General features: G+C 36.8%; 1 long non-coding RNA gene across 1 annotated transcript; it reads left to right on the top strand.

Moving 5' to 3' along the window:
• The first annotated feature begins 322 nt into the window (after positions 1 to 322).
• Positions 323 to 5388, top strand: LOC118813534. Its single transcript, XR_005007653.1, has 3 exons — positions 323 to 548; positions 1420 to 1686; positions 5356 to 5388. It is a non-coding gene; the product is annotated as an uncharacterized LOC118813534 (long non-coding RNA).
• Positions 5389 to 16252: the final 10864 nt, after the last annotated feature.

Here is a 16252-nt window from a genome sequence, read left to right as displayed (position 1 = left end):
CAGTCATGTACTTGCTAGTACTTTTGAGTTATGCTTAAAATTTGCTAAAATTGTCACTTGATCTAAACATTTGGTAAAGTTTTGATAGTGTTATTAACATTTTGTCACTGATAAAAGACAATCTGAAGTCATTTGTACTGATGAACATAATTAAGGTTAAGCTTCACTAAAAGCAAAAGGATTTTAGTCTAAAGTCCAGGTCCAAAATGGGTTTTCAGCACTGAATCAGTTCAGTAGAATGACGCATTTATATTTTAAAATTATTTATTATCTTTGAACAGAGAGACCAAAAGCTACAGTGAAAGTCCAGCCAGCTGATCATGTGTTCATCAGAGAGAGAGTCACTCTGACATGTGAAATAGAAAGTGGAGATGACTGGAATTATGAATGGTATAAGAATAATAATCTTCTCAGAGATGCTCAAAGGAAGAAATATGAAATCTCTAATGTTGATCAGTCTCATGCAGGTGTTTATACCTGTAAGGGAAGACAAAAGACAAGCCAAACATACACACTCCCCAGTGAAGCTGTAACACTGACTGTATCAGGTGAGTGTTGTCTTTCTTAGATCATTTAAATCGATAAAGCTACAAGGTATACATTTTTTATTAAAACTTTAAAAAGTAGCAGAAAAACTCTGTTTTGCTGCTGTGTACTGCAGCCTAAAGTAGTTTAACAGCCAGAGGGGATCAGAAAGTTTTTTACAGGGTTTTTCAGACCACATCTTACATCTTTAAGTATTAACATTACAGAGTCTCAAAAAGAAGGTCCTGCTTGATATTTAGGTCTTAAATGCAAAAATATAATTATACTAATGATAATGTGAGGACAACAGTAGATTATTCACTCACATCCTCAGAAGACCCGTCCGTCACCGAGTTGACTGAGTTCTCCTTGAATGCTCTTTCAATGAACACACAGTGATCAGATTGATTCACTCAGGAGGTTCATATCACAACCAATGTTACAAAATGTTCTGCATGTTGCGTTTAGTAACACATTTTCACCAAAGAGGTCTCCAAATCCACAATACTTACATAGTGCAGCTTTAACAGATAAATGTGCAGACGTGCATTACTGCTATGAAAATATCATCTAACTTCACAAACTTAAGACCTAACAGACGATGATCATCAAAATTCTCTTTGAAATTTAATTTTGAAGTTTTGTAGTTCATCTTATTAGTGCTAGAAGCATCAGTTGATGGCAATAGTTGGATTTGGCTGAAACGTTAGAGTTTGTTCACAACCAGAAAATAGAACATGCAGCAGAGCAGTAGTGGTCAATATAAAAACATCACATAAATATATCACATAATATTCTCTCTGTAAACTAATAGAGAGTGAATATTTTTGAATACTGTCATGCACGTTTAGAGAGAGTGAATAAGTGTTAAAAGTATTTGTCATCTTTGAACAGAGAGACCAAAAGCTACAGTGAAAGTCCAGCCAGCTGATCATGTGTTCATCAGAGAGAGAGTCACTCTGACATGTGAAATAGAAAGTGGAGATTACTGGAATTATGAATGGTATAAGAATAATAATCTTCTCAGAGATGCTCAAAGGAAGAAATATGAAATCTCTAATGTTGATCAGTCTCATGCAGGTGTTTATACCTGTAAGGGAACAAAGTCAACAGGCCGAATATACACACACACCAGTGAAGCTGTTACACTGACTGTATCAGGTGAGTGTGGTGACTTTCTCACTTTTTATTCTTTCAGTGTGCTTTCCATGATTAGATTCATCCACTCAACTGGGCCCAAAATACGTCATGTTAAAAAAATATTCTTTTTCAAGTTTTGTGCAATGAATCATTTCCTCCAGAGAGGTCTGCAAATACCTAAATCCTACGTCTGATCTTAGCCACATGTCTTTTGTGACTTTAAGACAAATCTACATCTGCTTTTAAAAAAATTCATGCAAAACTTGCTGCAGCAAGTTGCACAAACTTCAGTAAATCTAGTGGAAAATGTAACCAGCTGTACTTCCAACATCTCTACCTATTTTTTGTACAGTCCTCCTAGGTTTTCTGCAACTGTCCCTCAAATACATATGCATGAAGGAGACAGACATCTTGTTTGTTCTACTGTCCAAATACTGTGTGTTTAGGCTCAATTGCCAGTTTCCTTCATAACACACGAGAAGAATACATACAAATTCTATCTGAATCCAGCACAAAAACCTGAATACATCCAGCCCACTGTATTAGTTTACATAGTTCATCTCATGGACACTGGTAACATCAGCAGTTAGATTTTTTTTTAAAGTTTATTAGAATGGATCCACAGCCAGGAAGTGGAAGATGCAGATGAGTAGTGATCAACATAAAAACACACCTGGAATAAAATATTCTCTGTAAACTAATACAGAGTGAATGTTTTTGAATACTGTTGTAGCCTGTGGGACACTTGGTCCCAGCTGGGAAGGAAACAGGAGGGGCACTAGGACCCAGCAGGAAGGCTAGTTGTCAGAGTCGGGAGCAAACGCGAATATCTCGAGCTCTTTCGAGACCCGTAGGGCCGGCATTGTTCGAGCCACGTGCGCAGAACGCCGCCGTAGTCTGGAGTATTCCGACCTTTATCCATGACGTCAGCCAATGAGCTGCTCCGCTCGCCAATCAATCATCACGCTCTAGCAGTAAAGCCCGCCTCCTGCTGCCCAAAACCCGTTTGCTGTAGGAAAAAGGAAACATATATGTAAGATTTCTTTGTGATTTAGTGAAATACATCTTTCTACTTTCTAAAATTAAAGAAACGTTCTGGGTAAGTGATTAGAAACTATTTTAACTTTTCGTTTTTAGCCGTTGAGCGCCATTTACTCCTATTCATTGAGGACTCCCTCGCGGGCGCCCTTTGCTGTTCGGCAGTCCTGTTCTTGATAAAATGGGGGGAATAGGAAGTGGCCTCATAAACCGGCTTTGGTTTGCCCTGCTTAAACCGTCAGTAAGACAGGGGAGAAAGATGGGAGATACAGCTAACTGTGGAGGCTGGTGACTGAAGGAGAGCTCTCAGAGGGTGGCAGCAGACACAATTACTTAAATAACCTACAAAGAGAGAGTGGCTGAAGACAAGAGTGCAGACATTGGTGTAGCCACTGTTTTTCCCACCTTTTTATTTGTGTTTTTTTCTCTGGCTTTTGGTGTTTTCTTAATACAATAATGACCTAAGGTTTTACCTTTTTTAATTGGTACCAGCTTGGAGACAAATCTATTTTATGGGTTTTATTTTCCCTTCTGAATTTCGTTGTATTTCAAATTGAGGGTCCAACATTTCTTATTTTAAAATATTGTTATTAGTTGTTTTGTATTGTTGATGGAGGAATGTGCGATATCCTGGGGTCATTAGGGTTTACATTTTAACTAAGTGGGCACAGTGCAGTATCTTCCTGAATGTCGAGCTCTTTATTGATATTTGGAATCGTATTTTTATGTGGAATTAAATGTAGGGCTGCAAAAAACGACTAATTTGATAGTCGAATAATTTGTCGATTATTGAAACGAATAATCGATTATTCAGATTATGAATCACTACATTGCGAAATAACTTTTCTGTAGCTATTAGCTTTTAAATTTAGCTTGAGGTTGTTTTATGCAGTTGCTAACTAACAATGAAGACAAAAGAGGAATACCATTCAGGAATTCACTGTTTTAATGAGCTTTCCTGCTAATACAAAAGATAAAAAAATAAAATCCAATATATTTTTACTGCCAAAATTTATAACCAAGGATGTGCAAAGTAGAAAAATATAACAAAACTAAATCACTTTTCCTTTAATCAAGTAGGTTAAAAAATCTAAATTTTAACGGTGCATTGTACAATCACGGGTCTTTAGTGAAACGGAGGAGAGTCCGCGTCTCTCTGTGCTCCTGTGAGAGACTCGTCCTCTTCGGAGAGCAGATCATCCCCGCGGCAGAGGAGCCGCGCTGCGATAGAGCGGACGGGAAAGCGGCGAATGTTTGTGGAAAACTTGTTCACTATGAACAGTTAAATCTGAACGATTTTCTGTAAAAGCTTCATTTCAACGGTAACCCTCAGTCCAGCTACCTGTATCTTCAAGGAGAACCACCTCCTAAAACCGTTAGCGAGTGGAGCTAAATGTTCGCGGAGAACAGAGACCTGTTGTAAACGCTCTCCGGTGTGGATGACGACGATTCATCTCGGTAAGATACGCCGCGTCCCAAACCGCATACTAGCTCACTAAATAGTGTGTAAAAATAGCGCATATACCAGTAGAAGTGCACCCATTAGCGTAGTGTGTGAAGTACAGAAGTGTGGCTTGGGACACGGCGATAGTTAGTTGCGCTAGTGAGCTAGTTAGCTAATGTTAATGTTGAATACCGTCCTACTTCATGTTCCGAGCTGAGCTGTAATATTTGTGTTTCGAAGTGTATTTTCTCTGGAGTCGTTAACGGAGTTGGAACAGAGGAGCAAGTAACTATTATTTACAGCGACCCTGTCCACTTTCCAGATAACGTTTACAGTTTCAAAAGTTTCATCGTCGTCTTAGCGTCAAAGGCCACCGGTGCGGTCAAATGCGGCGAACGTGAGCCGACAAGTTTCCTCTTCAGGAAGAGTTTCCTCTTCTGAGTTTAGCTCCACACTTTTGAGGATTTTATTCTTGAGGCAGCCATCGCGCTGCTGTTAACTCTCCAGTGAGCGGTAATGTCAAAACGTTCGTAGTGAGCGCGAGAAAGACCTGTAATGAAGTCACCATCTAATGGACTACTAAATTAGTTACCAGCTAATTTGGTCGTCGATTTTAGTCGACTAAGTCGAATAATCGTTGCACCCCTAATTAAATGTAATTTTATTTTTATATTAGCAAGTACCGAGTATTCCCTTGTTAGGGCTTAGAACATTATATTTCTTTGGTTCTTCTAGTTTGAACTGTGGTGACTGAGGGTAGGCAGCTCGGTTAACCCAGTCCAGTTTTTGTGTGATTTGGATGTGGACCTTAACTTATTTTAAAGCTTGAGATTTGAAGTGGAGATGCCGGGACACTGCAGGTATTTTTAGCCCTTGCTATATTTTAATAGCCATAGTAGGAGGCAGGAATCTTAAAGTATATTTCTTTTTATTTAAAAAAAAGGGATATATATATATATAATAAATATGCAAGTGATTTCTTTTATGTGATCTTTCTTTAATAAACGTTTGGTATTGAGCCATCAGTTGTGTGATCCATGTATGTTTAGATGAACCTGTGGTGGGGAAAAGTGCTAAATAGGGTTCTCCCACCCTTTATAATATAATAAGTGGCATAGTCTGTATTTTACTTGGTAGTGGAGGCCACACTGTCATGCATGTTCAGACAGACTGTATGAGATTTAAAAGTGTTTGTCATCTTTGAACAGAGAGACCAAAAGCTACAGTGAAAGTCCAGCCAGCTGATCATGTGTTCATCAGAGAGAGAGTCACTCTGACATGTGAAATAGAAAGTGGAGATTACTGGAATTATGAATGGTATAAGAATAATAATCTTCTCAGAGATGCTCAAAGGAAGAAATATGAAATCTCTAATGTTGATCAGTCTCATGCAGGTGTTTATACCTGTAAGGGAACACAGTCAACAGGCCGAATATACACACACACCAGTGAAGCTGTTACACTGACTGTATCAGGTGAGTGTGGCGTCTGTTTCATTTTGTCTTTCCATTAACAGTTAAATGTGTGGTAGAAAATTCTGGACTTTTTTCAAATTCAAAAGTAAATGCAATTATATTGTGTTTTTACTGCATTAACTGTATTAACTGCATTTCCCATGTGAGTGAGCATCATTTAAGACATTAATAAAATTCAAATGCAAAACTTGTATTTCCATTTGCATTTCTATGTTTATTCGTTGGAAAACTTTAATATGGAAAAGCAAAATCTTTTTAACATTTCATTTTTATTGTCCTAATAATCTGAGTCTGACATGTTAAAAACAGAATAACAATCAACCATTTTTAATTGGATTTCATCATTGTTGCTCCAGCTGTGCCAAAATAAAATGTATCTGCAATCCTAGTTGCAATTGCATTTTCAGTGTCCATGAGACACCAACTTGTTAACAACCCCTGACTGTTTTTAATGAGTGTGTTAAAGTAAAGAAAGGACTAAAATGTTAAGGGCCGTGTTTCTCCAGTGTTCCTCTATCTGTCCTGTGAGCCTCTGACCGATGCCGATCACAGTGTCACTGACATTGGTGCCTGTGATAACCATAAGTTCTCCAAGTCCATCAAGAATCACTTCCACACAAAACAACAGGAAATGACTTTCGACAAAATTATTCTCGGCCTGGTTAGCAAGTGTTAAAGTGTCAATAGCATTGTTTGCTACTGCTGCCTCCATATTCTAAACAAGAGTCTAGCTCTGCGTCAGTCCTGCCAACATTTAGACTTTTTGTCACTTCCTCCTAAAACACGCCCTGCACTAAAAAATCCCTCCCGACGTCCCGCCCACAGCGTTTGATTGACGGCAGTGCTTCATTAACAGTAAATATTCAGTTGCAAACAGATTTTAATTTTGGCAGAGCTGGAGCGACAATGAGGAAAATTAATTGCAAATGGCTGATTGTTATTCTGTTTTTAACATGTCAAAGTTTTACTGTTAAAACAATGAAAATGAAATTTTAAAAAGAAATTTAAAGACACATACACTTTTTGTATTTGTCCTAAGTGATGCACCCTCACATTCAAATTGCAGCTGTAAATACATTAGAATTTTCAAATTTGCATTTGAATTTGAAAAAAGTCCAGAATATGTTAACATATAAAGGTTAGGAGTATGTGGATCACACAATGTATTACCATCTTTGAACAGAGAGACCAAAAGCTACAGTGAAAGTCCAGCCAGCTGATCATGTGTTCATCAGAGAGAGAGTCACTCTGACATGTGAAATAGAAAGTGGAGATTACTGGAATTATGAATGGTATAAGAATAATAATCTTCTCAGAGATGCTCAAAGGAAGAAATATGAAATCTCTAATGTTGATCAGTCTCATGCAGGTGTTTATACCTGTAAGGGAACACAGTCAACAGGCCGACTATACACACACACCAGTGAAGCTGTTACACTGACTGTATCAGGTGAGTGTGACATCTTTCTTACTTTATTTCTGCATTTGTGAGTTCAAAGTGTAGAAGTTCATCACTACTATAAAAGCATCATCCTGTCTTATATACATCAGAAATTTTCTCTTTAAGAACACAGAATATCCACAGTCTCCATTAATTAATGTACAGCACTGTGCAAAAGTTGTCAGAGACCCATCATTTATTTTATTTCAAGTCAAACTGTCCATCAAGAAGCCCTACAAGCTAATGTTTTCAATGTCTACAAATAAATAAATTACACATAAACACAATTATTCCCACCTTTTTCCAAAAAATCTTTAAATAAGTTGCTCTTCCATTTTTACACAATCTTCCTACTTTTTGCAGTTTTCTCTGAAATGCATATGCATGATGGAGAGAAGCACATCCTGTGTTTTCAGATGTGTGCTTAGAACCTGCTTGTTTGATTTAATTTACCAGTTTAAAAAGTAACACACAGACATAATGAATCCTAATTACTTCTGAATTTGCACACGGGACTCAGTACATTCAGCCCACAGTATCTTAGATTTCAGTGAGTTCACATAGCTCATCTCATAAACACTGACAGTCAGCTGAAGACAAGAGTTGGCTTTTGTGTAAAACATTTATTAGAGTTTGTTCACAGCCACTGCAAAAGAGGAGTAGTGATCAAGAGATGCATGTTCAGGGAGATTATATTCAACAGTATTTGTCATCTTTGAACAGAGAGACCAAAAGCTACAGTGAAAGTCCAGCCAGCTGATCATGTGTTCATCAGAGAGAGAGTCACTCTGACATGTGAAATAGAAAGTGGAGATTACTGGAATTATGAATGGTATAAGAATAATAATCTTCTCAGAGATGCTCAAAGGAAGAAATATGAAATCTCTAATGTTGATCAGTCTCATGCAGGTGTTTACGCCTGTAAGGGAACACAGTCAACAGACCGACTATACACACACACCAGTGAAGCTGTTACACTGACTGTATCAGGTGAGTGTGGCGTCTTTTATACTTTATTTCTATCTTTAAAAGTTTAAAAAGGTGCATTACTACAACAACAACAAAAAAAAATCATCCTGTACTAAACATATCAGCAATAATCTCTTTAAAATACTCAGTATCTCAGGAGCCTCAATGACTTCTTGTACAGTACTGTGCAAATGTCGGAGACCATCTTTCATTATTTCATTTCCAGTCAAAAGTAGACCTACAAGTTAGTCATTTTTCTGCAATGAGAAAAAGCAAAAAAAATATAAATATAGAAAAGTACACTAAAGCCTCAACAAGTAAAGATGATCTCAACATGTTTATTGTTATTTAGTGCACATGTATCCTGTGCCTTTATCACAGCTTTTGTTCCTTTACAAAAGCTGAGTTTCTAATGTTCAGTCTTAGGCCTCGTCCACACGTATCAGGATATTTTTGAAAATGTTTTTTCTTTAAAATTTTAAAATAATCCTCGTCCACACCAACAGCATTTTTAAAAACCTTTCCGTCCACCCGAGGACACAAAAATGACTCGAAAAAGCTCCCATGATCATGCCAGCCTAGTAGCGTGTCATAACACTTCATTACTATGCTACGACTTAACAACGTAAAGGTTATGTATTACAAACACAGCAGACACATCAGACCTCTGTAATTTTAAATTTAACTGATTCAAAGTCCATTTGCTGTCAGAAAAAGGCTTTAAAAAGCAATAAAGTAGGATTGCAAATACATTTGAATTGCATGGTTTGTTTATACTGCCGTGATTATGCTGCTGTCTGAGTTTTCTAGCTTTTCACTTGACAATTATAGATTATTCTGAATATCATGTATAAGAGATCTTCTCAGGGTCTGCACTACTTAAACAGTTGCAAAAGTCTCATCTTCCTTTGTTATTGTTTCCACGTCTATCAAATTTTCAGCTCGGTCTGCCTTGTAACATACTAAAAAGTTCAGTTGTACAAAGTAAAATGTAGAATCACACTGAAGAGAAGCTCTGAAAACATTTAGGGTTTAAAAAGCTGCCCTTTCAGATGAACTAAAGCTAACAGTACAGCTAGTCAGAGCAATGTTAGACACCAAAGAGAACTCATCTTATACAGGATGTCTTTTAGCAAACTTATTATTATGTTACAAAACTAAACCACCATCCAGACAATTAGGACACATAAGTGATTGTCAGGCATTATATGTTCCTCAGTTACACCTTTCCACCATTTCTTAGCCTAATAATTCTGATTAATTTACTGCTACCACTTTTCTTTTGATCTCCACTCTGTTTCCTCTGTAATGATGATTGAAACAGAGGTGTGAAGGTATCATGTGTGGATGAGCTTAATAAATTAATCTTACTCCAAAATACAATGATGTATTTACATTTCTAAATAACATAAAGCTGATTGTCTAAATTCTCTCAACTGAACTTTGTTCTTCATCAACGGTAAAAGTCAAACCTACAATCACCTCAAACCATGACGGAGCTGTACTGACAGGAAACACAGTGACTCTGAACTGTAACCTCCCTCAGTCTGCTGGATGGACGTTTTACTGGTCCAAACACACACAGAACTCTGAGAAGGAGACCATCACCAACGTCTACACCATCAGCTCAGTTAGTCTCTCTGATGGAGGTCAGTACTGGTGCAGAGCTGGCAGAGGAAATCCAGTCTATTACACACACTACAGTGATGCACTCTGGGTAAACGTTACTGGTGAGTAAGAGATTTTCACTGAGTGATATTTTGTAGTTCTGAGGCTTAACAGCATAGATAGGACTAAATAATTAATATTACAGATACATCTATTTAAAGGCATCATAAATCTGAGCATCAGTTTATGTAGTAGTTTGGTTCAGTTTATTCAGACCAAGCAAAAAATGATACATTGTTCAGTTCTACTTCTGGTTCACACTGTATACGCTGGCATATTTGACAACAAGCCATAAATTGTAATCAAAAAAGATTTTATGACATACATTTGTTAAAAATAACTGCAATAAGATCCGACAAACTTTCTTAAGCATGTTGTACTCTGATCTAACAGAGCTTGTGGGTTTTATGAATATTCTAAAGAAATCTACTACAGGAGGTGGTGCCTTGGTTTAAAAATGAAACTATTTTTCTATCATTTCTGATTACATTTCTGATGGCTTGTGAAGCGATGATAAAGTATATCCATATATTTAAAAAAAACATCAGAAAGTCATTTGTTGCATGTACCAAGAGGTGATGGTTCATTTGGTGTTTGGTCTGTTTTGTGGTCATATTTTAAACAAACTGCACCACAGTTTGGTTAGAATTGCACTGACCTCCTCAGAGGACCTGCACCAGAGTTTGATTGGCAGTGTTCTCACTTGTTTTCTACCAAACTGCACACATCAGGATGTGAGCCACACCCTAAAAACACAGTTGATTTTCCTAATGTGTGATGTATTTCCAAGTGAAAAATAGCATCAGGGAGGATAAAAAATAAAACTATAAAATAATTTAAAGTAATATAAAAGAGTAAGATAAAAAGGGTAGGAATATAAAAGAATGTATCAGCTGTGGTGTTGCACATGAAGGTATCGCATGTATGTGGATGGAAGTGTTTCTATTTACAATGGACTTGTAGCGTCTGCGTGAGGGTAACAGGTCGAACTGCTGAGGGGCTGTGGGACTAGAAAACCTCCTCCAAGGAGGGCAGCGAGCAGCCGATGATCTTCTGGGCTGTACTGATGACTCTCTGAAGAGCTGCTGGTGCACCATGTGGAGGTGCAATATGTAAGCACGCTTTCAATGGAGCAGCAGTAGTAAGACACCAGAAGCTTCTCTTGCAGGTTGTTCTTCCTGAGGATTCTTAGAAAGTAGAGTCGCTGCTGTGCCTTTTTAACTAATGCTGTGAGAAAGACCTAATGAATTTTTTTCAGAAATCTATGATGAGTTTTTTAGTTTTTGAGGTGTTCAGGGTGAGATTGTGCTCTGAACACCACAATTCTTGGACATCTCTGTAGGTCTTGTCTCTTGAGTGTAAAGGCCGTAGAGAAGTGGGCTCAATATGCAGCCCTGTGGCGCACCAGTGCTGAGTGTGACGGTGGTGGAGAGGTGGGGGCCGCAATAAAATACCTAATTAGCTACACTGCGTCCCATCAGTGTTGTTTAGTTTTATTGTTTCTTTTTAGAGCACAAGTTCAGTGCTTCCTTTTGGTTCTTAGAAATGACCAACCTCTAACTAAAAAACTGACTTCCTACTCTAAAGTACAATTTCTATATAAAATGTAAACCTAAGAAGGTTTTACTTCAGTCTAGTTCATTTACTCTCTCCTACAGATGGTGATGTGATTCTGGACAGTCCTGTCCATCCTGTGTCTGAGGGAGATTCTCTGACTCTCCGCTGTTTATTTCGCTCCACAACGCCCTCAAACCTCACAGCTGATTTCTATAAAGATGGATCACTGCTCCAGACCCAGACTACAGGAGAGATGATCATCCGTACTGTCTCAAAGTCAGATGAAGGTCTCTACCACTGTAAACACCCAGAGAAAGGAGAGTCACCAAAGAGCTGGCTCTCAGTCAGAGGTGAGGACACAGTTTTATGTTATTTGATTCTTTCTGTAACTCTACAGTTCATAAAGTGGAAATTCACATCTTTCTTTCTTCAGCTTCAGGTCCTGGATCTGGATCTGGAATGGTAGGAGTGCCACTGGGACTGAGTTTAACCTTGTTCCTCATTATCATGCTGGGCCTGATTTGCTGTTACAAGAAGAGCAAAGGTTTGAAAACACACTTTGTCTGTCCTGTATCAGTTTATGCAGCTGACTAAAGACAGATTTCTGTGACCTGTGCTGTTTGTACTGGTGCTGATATAAAAATATTTGAATCTCTTATTCAAAGATGTATTTTTGCTTCAACAAGTGCCTGTAAGTGAAAAAGCATATAAGCTGTGTTTTCACTTTCACTGTGCAGCTGCAGGATCTCTGTCTCCCTCTACTGGAAATCAGCAGAACACCAGTCAAAGCCAGAGTCTGTCAGGGTCTGGGGGGTCTCTCTCAGGAAACCCACCACTGCAGACTGCTCAGTTTGCTTTACCAACATACAGTTACAGTTACACTGTTTCACTAAAAGATCTTATTTGCTCTGTAATAAGTAGTGATCACATTGATGGATTATTGATTTCATATTTAACAGGAATCCAGCTATATTTCATTGTTTATTAATACTTGTTTCTAAGTGAGATATCTTTGATGCTGTCAGAACACAGTGGCGTCTCTGATGAGTAACTACTTCTGTTCCAGATGATTCTGCAGCTCAGCCCAGTGATGTAACTTACGCTGAGATTGAGACTACAAACAACTACAAAGGAAACAGTAAGAACTGCATCTCTACAATAACAGAAATATATTTTCTCTTTTATTGTCTTTGATTTAATCTAAACTATTTCTGTATCAGATGAACCAGTGAGGAGACCAAATGGTGTGACTTATTCCCACATTAAGATGGAAAATTTGAAACACCACAGAGAAGGTATGAATGACCTAATATGCTTTTATTTTCTTCAAAGGATCATATAAGACTGACTGTGTTAACACAAAGCATTAGCTGTTCCTCTGCCATGCAACACCATCGAAAACCAAAACTACAGAACAAATAAATTAATACCTAAATCTTTTTTACTCATTTAAAAAGGTACTGTGTTAGGGCCACATTATGCACTTTACCCATATCAATACAAAAATATGAAATCTACGGACAAAGGTAAAAACAAACAAAGTTATTGAGTTTATATTTTAAAAAGATTATTGAGTTTAGAAAGTATGATTGAGTTTATATTTTACATAAGTAAAAAGTTTACATAACACTATAGTAAAATATGTAATGAAAGCTACTTACAGTAATTCTAAATTACTGACAGTAATGCCTGAGTCAGTAAGTGTTCACCTTAAAGAAGCAGGAGTGGAAAATGAGTTGTAAAAAATTTAATGTTACTACTTAACTCATTTGCACAAAAGTAAAATGTTTTCAGATAAATAAATAATTAAATACATATGTTATATCATCATGTATTCCTGTTTATTTTGAATTTTGAATAATACTACACATTGACCTACTTTCTACCCCTAATCTGGCGATGTATCTCAGGAGCTCAGCTTTTTCAGAGTTGCTGATTAACACCAGGAACAGTATAAGACCATTTTTCTTCATTAACATATTAAGACAATAGTCATGATTAATTTCATGAATTTATGTTACTGTTTTATTGAAAATAACTTTGATTAATAAATAATCACTTACCACCTGTTCAGTAGGTCCTGCAGCACTGGCAGCTGTCATGATTTGATCTCATCTCTCTGAGCAGGCTGACTAAACGATGACACATAACCTGAATCAAGTCATGTGATAAATGATAAGTTAATTGGGTGAAAGCCTTCAATCACACCTTTTATAGGATGTTAAAGATTTCGTATCTCCTGGTGCACACGGCCTGTTTTAGGGTTAAATAAAACCTGAATTTTGTCAACAGTCAAATATACTAAAATATAACCGTCATAAAGTGCTTTTCTCTTGTAGGTCTGTGAAGAAAACTGCTGCTGTTTCAGTACAGAAAAGTGACCATTTACAGAAACTCCTGGTTGGGTTTTAAGGAGTGCAGACAGAAGAGGATCTGAACACATTTAGACTGTCAGAATTATCTTTAATATCTGTATATCTTTCAATAACAAACGCTCTGTTACTGTTTTATACTGATGAAGTGAACAGAGTCTCACTTTTTCTCATTTTGTTTTACTGTACTTTTCTGAGTTTAGGAATAATCAGATATTCTAAACTCTGCTTGGAGTCTTTAATGATAATATCTGAGCATGTTAGCTAGTAAAATTTAAGGGTGTAATGACTTTAAATCAGTGTTTTTGCATCAAAATCTAAAACTGTACAGTTGATACACTCCTCTGTCTCTACTGAGGAACTTTTTTTTGTGGTACAGTTGGATCTAATCTGTTTTTGCATTGCTTATAGATCAGTTGTACTGTTTTATGAGATTGTTATTTTGCAGGACATACCACGTTGCAATTTTTTAAAGTTACATTTTTATACAGTGTATGTGTACATAATTACAGCTCTGTAGAATCACAACATATACACACATTAAATGTTGAAAATCAAATTAATCTTGATCTCAGAATCAGGAATTATATCAAACCTGTAAAAATGTCTATAATACTTACACCCCTCCTAAAATTTAAATCTTTTCTACACGATTTAATAAGCTCTAAATTCTTAATCATGACCAACATCATAAAAAAGACTCATCAGTCTCATCTCATCTCTCTTTTTATCTGAGTTTAGTGAGTTGAATAGAGTTTATAGCAATGTTAAATTTAAAACATATTAGCATTTACAGTCACACAGTATCATTGTAAACATACTATGTTGTAGATTTCTACATTGACATTTTTTTGTTTGTTTTATGTGTGATTCTATATTTTTTTCATGAGTTTTGATGCTTAATGTATGTTAATCTTTTTTCATTTTATATGTTTTATCTTATTCTTATGTCTAAACAAACTAGAATATATTCATAAACTGAGTAGTTGACAAAATGCAGTGTGGTCGTATCGTCTGTTTTATGAAATGAAATATTACTTTGTTTTCTTTAATTAGCTTAAGAAATAAATCAGTGTAATAGAAACTATATTTTTATTCATCTTTGCTGATGTCTGGAATTAACACAAATAAATATTTTCTCTAAGCAAAACACCTCTTATGTCCTGTTCTTTATTCAGAGACAGATATTAGCTTTGATCACCTACTAATTTACCCAGGGTGAACTTCAGGCCTTCTAGAAGAGGCCTAATGATTTCAGGGACCTGAAAAAATGTTTATGCTTGTTGTGTTTAAACTCTCCAACTATGAAATGTAATTCTCTTATTTCATTGTTAGAGTAGGTTAAAATTTTAAAACAGAAAATTACATTTTGTTCTCCATTGTGAAAGTTCTGTCTAAGCCCAGCTCACCACACAGCATTTTACCACTGCTGCATTAAACTAAACCCAGAACCAGACCACAAAACCCATAATACATCACACGTAGCTTGAAATGTACACAGAGCAATCTGCTCATGGACCCTGAGGCTACAGGTGGTCATGAGCCATATGAGTCTATTTTAATTCCATGAAATCAGAATCACAACTGAGTTTCCTCCTGACTGATGTTGACAAATTACACCAGATTTACAACCCCAATTCTAAAAAAGTTGGGATGCTGTGTAAAATGTAAATAAATGTAAATAAAAACACAATGCAATGATTTGCAAATCTAATAGACCCATATTTTATTCACAAAAGAACATAGAACACATATCAGATGTTGAAAGTGAGACATTTTACAATTTATTAATTAATTTAGAACTTGATGGCAGCAACACATCTCAAAAAAGTTGGGACAGGGCCGTGTCTACCATTGTGTAGCATCCCCTCTTCTTTTAACAACAGTCTGTAAACGTCTGGGAAGTGACGTGACCAGTTGCTGGAGTTTTGGGAGAGGAATGTTGTCCCAGTCTTGTCTGATGTAGGATTCTAGCTGCTTAGCAGTCCTGAGTCTTCTTTACTGGATTTTTTGTTTCATGATGCGCTAAATGTTTTCTATTAGTGAAAGGTCTGGAATACAGCCAGGTCAGTTCAACACCCGGACTCTTCTTCTGCGAAGCCATGCTGTTGTGATGGATGCAGTATATGGCTTCTTCTTTGCATGATACAGATTTAACTTGCGTTTGTGGATTGCACAGTGAACTGTGTTTACAGACAATGATTTCTGGAAGTGTTCCTGAGCCCATGCAGTGATTTCCAGTACAGAATCATGCCTGTTTTTAATGCAGTGCTGCCTGAGGGCCCGAAGATCACGAGCATCCAATATTGCCCGTCAGCCTTGTCCCTTGTGTACAGGGATTTTTCCAGATTGTCTGAATCTTTTGATTATATTATGTACTGTAGATGGTGGGATATTGAAATTTTACATTGAGAAACATTTTTCTGAAATTATTCACATTATTAACAATTTTTAGATGCAGTTTTTCGCAGATTGGTGAACCTCTGCCCATCTTTGCTTTTGAGAGACTCTGCCACTCTAAAATGTTCTTTTTTTTAATACTCAGTCATGTGAGTTAGTTGCAAATTGCTCCTCCAGCAGTTTTTTTATTAGTACCATTTAGTTTTCCAGCCATATGTTGTCC

This window comes from Colossoma macropomum, unplaced genomic scaffold (genome assembly GCF_904425465.1).
Source record: "Colossoma macropomum unplaced genomic scaffold, Colossoma_macropomum, whole genome shotgun sequence".
In the NCBI taxonomy this organism is placed as follows: domain Eukaryota; kingdom Metazoa; phylum Chordata; class Actinopteri; order Characiformes; family Serrasalmidae; genus Colossoma; species Colossoma macropomum.
The sequence above is the reverse complement of the archived record's forward strand: the minus strand, read 5'-3'. Positions and strand labels throughout refer to the sequence as shown.